We start from the raw sequence: 6,004 nt of genomic DNA, 5'->3' as shown, positions 1-6,004 counted from the left end.
CATTCTTGTCTTTTGCTTATGTATGAGTGGGCGGTTTATCTGTATTCTTTATTTATATTTGATCATTTCTATTCGCCAGTTTATCCGGTACACCTAGCTTAAACAACTGCAGTGTAAAACAACAGTCCCATAATAAATCATACCTTTATGTAAATAATATTGGTTGTGTAAGTGTTTCTATTATTTAGTCAACACTGTTTATCTAAATGATGGTAGGCTAAATAACAGAAACACCTCTCTGTGTAACGTATCACTGTTCACCACAAACTACAGCCTCCAAAACGATCATAACGTTTTATAATACCTCTCCAAACAACTTCATTAATAATTGGCGTTGAGTTTTAATCAGGGTTCTACTTCCTAGGGCATTTATGGTCAAGTCAGTTGTAGATAATGGCTTCATTAAAGGTTAATACGTAGTTGTCTAGCACTTTTATAACAAAGAAAAGTATTTACGAGTAACATCCACATTTCTTGGACAAAATAACATAATTTAAAAGTTCATTATTGACCTTGCAAACAAAAACAGGCAAAATAATATCTTAATCATCACTTAAATTTCCCTCGGGATGAGAAAAGTATCCATCCATCTTTCTTGAGTTCACTTACTTGCCATGTAATTAAAATATTCAAGTTGCCCTAAAGGTGAAAATCAACACCTTTTTAATTGTATTTAGGCACCTAGGTAAATTGGTTAAATACTTTTGTATTTTTAATCCCTTATATTTGTTTTCCTTTGAATCCAACACAGATATCTCTAGATGCAGTTCTCTCATTAAAAGTATAGTAGTTTGTTGAGATGATCTTAAATACTTTAATAAATGATAATGATAATCATTCATATAAGCACAGGATATGTCTAGCACTCTATACCTCATGGAAATAAGTCATTGGTTGGTCACACAACCTGAATGAAATCTGTATTAAATGAATCGAAGGGATAGCTGTACATGTCGGTTGCAGTGAATCTAATGCTTTACATGTTCCTGCTGGTAATCTCACACCAGATTAAAAGTGTGTCATTCTTAAAGGATTATCAAGATGCATTACCAACTGCTGAGATTATACATTAAGCCTTCGAACGTCGGCCTAACTTGGGCGACACAGAGTGAATTGATTGATTTTGTAAGATGAATAAGTAAAATCAAATTGGTGACTTGCACAGATCCAATACTAACAGTGTTCTCACTTCACTTTGATTTGAAGAGGCCCCTTGTGTTGAATACACTCCAACATCCACATATTAGGATGCAGGGGAAGGACCACCGTCGTTGTAGCCCACAGATTCCTCTCCTCCGTACTTTGTCCTGCGCCTCTGGAGATGGTGGTAATACTTGTATTGCAGAACGACACTTAAAGCTACTAATATAATTATCTATCAGTTCACAGGCACGGACAAATGAGCTCAGCCTGAAGATGGCTTTATTTCCCCGTGGAGCGTCCTCTCCTCCACCAACTGATTCCCCGACTCTACCTTGCAGCTGCTTACATTAACAAACACACAGCGTAATGGGGCCCATTTATATGCCGACATACTCCCCACTCACTTGAGCTTCTTCTGCTACTCTCCTCCCCAAACTTTTTTACCTCAGGTTATGCTGACTTCAAACTCATCCCTGAGTTGAACTTGAATGATAGGGCATGGACAGTGGGAAGGGGACGGTGGGCAGTTCGCAGGTTGGAAAGGGCACCATCTGGCCTGCTTTGGTCCAGTGGCTTCTAGCTGGTGGTGGCTTGGAGCCAGTGGGCACCTGAGTGTGTGGGGGGGGGGTAGGCACAGTGGGGCACACTGGTCCTCCAGCTGGCTCCTAAATGTCCAATTTTCCATGGCAGTGCTGAACCCTCTGCAACAGATGCCGGGACCCACAGGGAGTCCACTTCTCTGCCTGTCCTATATTCACCGGTAATGACCGCACATATCATTGTGGCTTTCGGAGCAGGGCAAAAGAGAAAAAGCTCAGTTCTACTTCAGTTAAGAGTTTAAATGTATTAGCATGCAAAATTTTTTTGCTTTATGACAGTTTTTTCATTATGTTTTCAGTGAGTTTCCATTCTTCAAATGGACCTAATTGGTCTGTAAAATTCACTAAAGAGATATCTGTGGAGAAAAAAAGAGGGAAGGGAATGCAATCACTTGGCAATTATTATCCATCCAGTAATTATAGAAACATCACAGGAACAAGTGTAGTGTGAAGCATTGACTTGATGAATATTTACCTCATATCACTGCAGTGCAAACTCTGAGCTTCTATTTGTTTGTTTTCTGAAATCTGCAGGATTGACAGAATGCACAAACATATAGAGTCTCAGCCAGAGCAAGAAGGAAGATCCCTTTTGCCATATTTGTCTTTATGTAAACAAACAAATATGAATGCTCCACAGTACCACCGTGACTGAGGCTTTGTTTTCCAGATTGGACTGTAGCTGCAGATGAAGCAGAAACAATCAGGATAGAACCGTTCATCAAGACCAGATTCACTCTGCTTACATGTCTGTACTGGGATTTGGCTAATTGAACTATAAGACAAATCATTGGCTGTTGCTATAGCTGTACCCCCATGTTACATCTGAAAACCAGATGTTACATGTGTTGGTATTGATGAGCTCTGTCAGTTAAGTGATTAATAAAGCTTGTCCTGAACATGGTCTTTATTAGCCCAGCTGGCAAAGCCTAGTTTGTTCCACTACTTTGGTTAAGAATAAAATATCCCAACCTCTATAGGCAAGGCAAGGCAAGGCAAGTTTATTTATATAGCACCTTTCAACACAAGGCAATTCAAGGTGCTTTACAAAAATGAAAGACATTCAGAAAAAGGCATTTAAAAACAGTCATTAAAAAGCAAAGATAAAAAATAAACATTAAAAGAAAAAAATACATGAATAAAAAGTTACAGTGCAGTTTAAGATATGAATAGTTCACACAGAAGTTCCACTTTACTGATGCCTTTCTTTAAGGTTTCTCCGAACATGAGCTGTGTACGCTTGTATGGCACATACGTCCCGAGCAGCATACACAGAGAAAACCAGCCAGGACAAAGTCCCCAGACACTGATTCCCTGGGTTTACTAGCCCCAAATGTTCATTAACCAAAAACGAAACACAACTGCTCAGTTTCAATTAAGAGCAGCGGCAAAAAAATAAGTCTTGAGCCGGGATTTAAAAGTAGTAAGAGTTGCAGCGGACCTGCAGGTTTCTGGGAGTTTGTTCCAGATATTTGGAGCATAATAACTGAATGCTGCTTTACCATGTTTAGTTCTGACTCTGGGGACAGAAAGCTGACCAGTCCCTGAAGACCTGAGAGATCTGGATGGTTCATAATTTAGCAGGAGATCAGAAATGTATTTTGGGCCTAAACCATTCAAAGCTTTATAAACCAGCAGCAGTATTTTGAAATCTATTCTTTGACACACAGGAAAAGACTTCAGAACAGGAGTGATGTGATCCACCTTCTTAGTGTCAGTGAGGACTCGAGCAGCGGCGTTCTGAATCAGCTGCAGCTTTCTAATAGATTTTTTAGTGAGACCTGTGAAGACACCATTACAGTAGTCAAGTCTACTGAAGATAAAAGCATGGACAAGTTTTTCCAAATCCTGCTGTGACATTAGTCTTTTAATCCTAGATATATTCTTTAGGTGATAGTAGGCTGATTTAGTCATTGTTTTAAGGTGACTGTTGAAACTCAGGTCAGAGTCCATGACTACACCTAGATTTCTGGCTTTATCTGTTGTTTTGAACATTGCAGACTGAAGCTCAGTGCTAACTTTTATACGTTCTGCCTTGGCTCCAAAAACCATTACCTCAGTTTTATCTTTGTTTAATTGGAGAAAGTTCTGACACATCCAGTCATTGATTTGTTCAATGCACTTACTCAGTGTTTGAATTGGGGCATAGTCTCCTGGTGAAGTGGTTATGTAAATGTGGGTGTCATCCGCATAGCTATGGTAACTTATTTTGTTGTTTTTCATTATCTGAGCCAGTGGTAGCATGTAGATGTTAAAGAGAAGAGGCCCCAAGATGGAGCCTTGAGGAACCCCACATGTCATATTTGTCAACTCAGATTTGTATTTACCTATAGAAACAAAGTTGTTTCTGTCCTTTAAGTAGGATTCAAACCAATTTAGAACTGTTGATGAAAGTCCCACCCGGTTTTCCAGTCGGTCTAGTAATATGTTGTGGTCAACAGTGTAAAACGCAGCACTGAGATCTAATAATACTAACACTGAAGTTCTGCCACTGACTGTGTTTAAGTGGATGTCATTGAAGACCTTTACAAGAGCAGTCTCAGTGCTGTGGTTTGGACGAAATCCTGACTGGAACACATCCAAACAGTTATATAAATGCAAGAAATTACTCAACTGTTGAAAAACAACTTTTTCAATGATTTTACCTAGAAATGGCAGGTTTGATATAGGCCTGTAATTGTTCATTACTGAAGCATCTAGATTATTATTTTTTAATAGCGGTTTAATGACTGCAGTTTTCAGGGCCTGTGGAAAAACACCTGAGTAAAGAGATTTTTTTATTATATGAAGGAGATCTGAGGCCAAGCAAGGAAAAACATTTTTGAAAAACCCTGTTGGAATAATATCAAGGCAGCAGGAGGAGAATTTCAGAAGTTGTATAATGTCCTCTAGGTTTTTATCATTAATCTGATGGAATTGTGTCATGGTGTTTGAATTGATTTTAGGTGGACACAGAGACAACACATTTGCTGTACCTGATGCAGAGGCACTGACTGTTTGTCTGATTTTCTGAATTTTGTCAGTGAAGAAGGAGGCAAAGTCATTGCACGCCCTGGTGGATAGAAATGCAGAGGCTACTGACACTGGGGGGTTTGTTAGTCTGTCGACGGTAGCAAACAAGGCACGTGTGTTGTTTTTGTTTTTGGCAATGATATCAGAGAAGAAAGACTGTCGGGCAATTTTCAATTCCAAATTATAAAGGCCAAGTCTCTCTTTATAGATTTCAAAGTGCACCTGGAGATTTGTTTTTCGCCACCTGCGTTCAGCTTTTTGACACTCTCTTTTTTCTGTTCTCACGGTCATGGCCTTTCTCCATGGAGATATTTTCTTGCCAGTCACTTCATTTACCTTAGTTGGAGCAATGGCATCTATACAAATTTTAATTTTTCAATTAAAATGATCTACTAGCTCATTTACTGAGATGTTAGCAGGGGCAAGTGTGGAAGAAAAATTCTGAGTAAACATTTCCCCAGTATTTTCAGTTAAATATCGCTTTGTGGTTACCTCTTTTTGTGAACAGAAATAGAGCTCTCAAAGAAAACACAGGGATGGTCAGAGAGTGCAACATCAGTCACCACAACCTTTGAGATATTCAGACCCTTTGAGATAATTAAGTCCAGAGTGTGCCCCTTATTGTGCGTGAGCTCCATCACATGCTGAGTCAGTCCATAGTTATCAAGAACACAAAACAGTTCTTTAGCCCCTCTGTCTCGTTGTCAACATGGATGTTAAAATCACCAACAATGACTAGACGGTCAAAGTCAATACACACTATAGACAGCAGTTCAGTAAAATCATCAAAAAAGCTTGCACAGTATTTGGGTGGTCTATAGATATTTAGGAACAGAGCTGGAGAGGAGCATTTCAGCTGAAGGGCCACATATTCAAAAGAAGCAAAGTTCCCATAAGATGTCTTCCTGTATTGAAGGGAAACAGAATAGCAACTCCACCTCCTTTCTTACGCATTCTTTCCTGACTCATAAAACTAAAGTTGGGAGGTGTTGATTCGATAAGAACATCTGCACTGTTATTTTGTTCAATCCAAGTTTCTGTTAAAAACATAACATCAACATTGTGCTCAGTGATAAAATCATTCATATAGGAAATATTGCCATTTAATCTTGAATTCATGGTTCCCAGATGATGAATCCTCCTGACTTTGATGATCTCTGCCTTTTTCTGTACTGTGAGGTTGACTTATATTATATCTTTGGTTGAATATACCAACGACTATTATTGCAATAACATTTTATACTCACATT

This window comes from Trematomus bernacchii, unplaced genomic scaffold (genome assembly GCF_902827165.1).
Source record: "Trematomus bernacchii unplaced genomic scaffold, fTreBer1.1, whole genome shotgun sequence".
NCBI lineage: Eukaryota > Metazoa > Chordata > Actinopteri > Perciformes > Nototheniidae > Trematomus > Trematomus bernacchii.
This window is presented reverse-complemented; position numbering follows the sequence as displayed.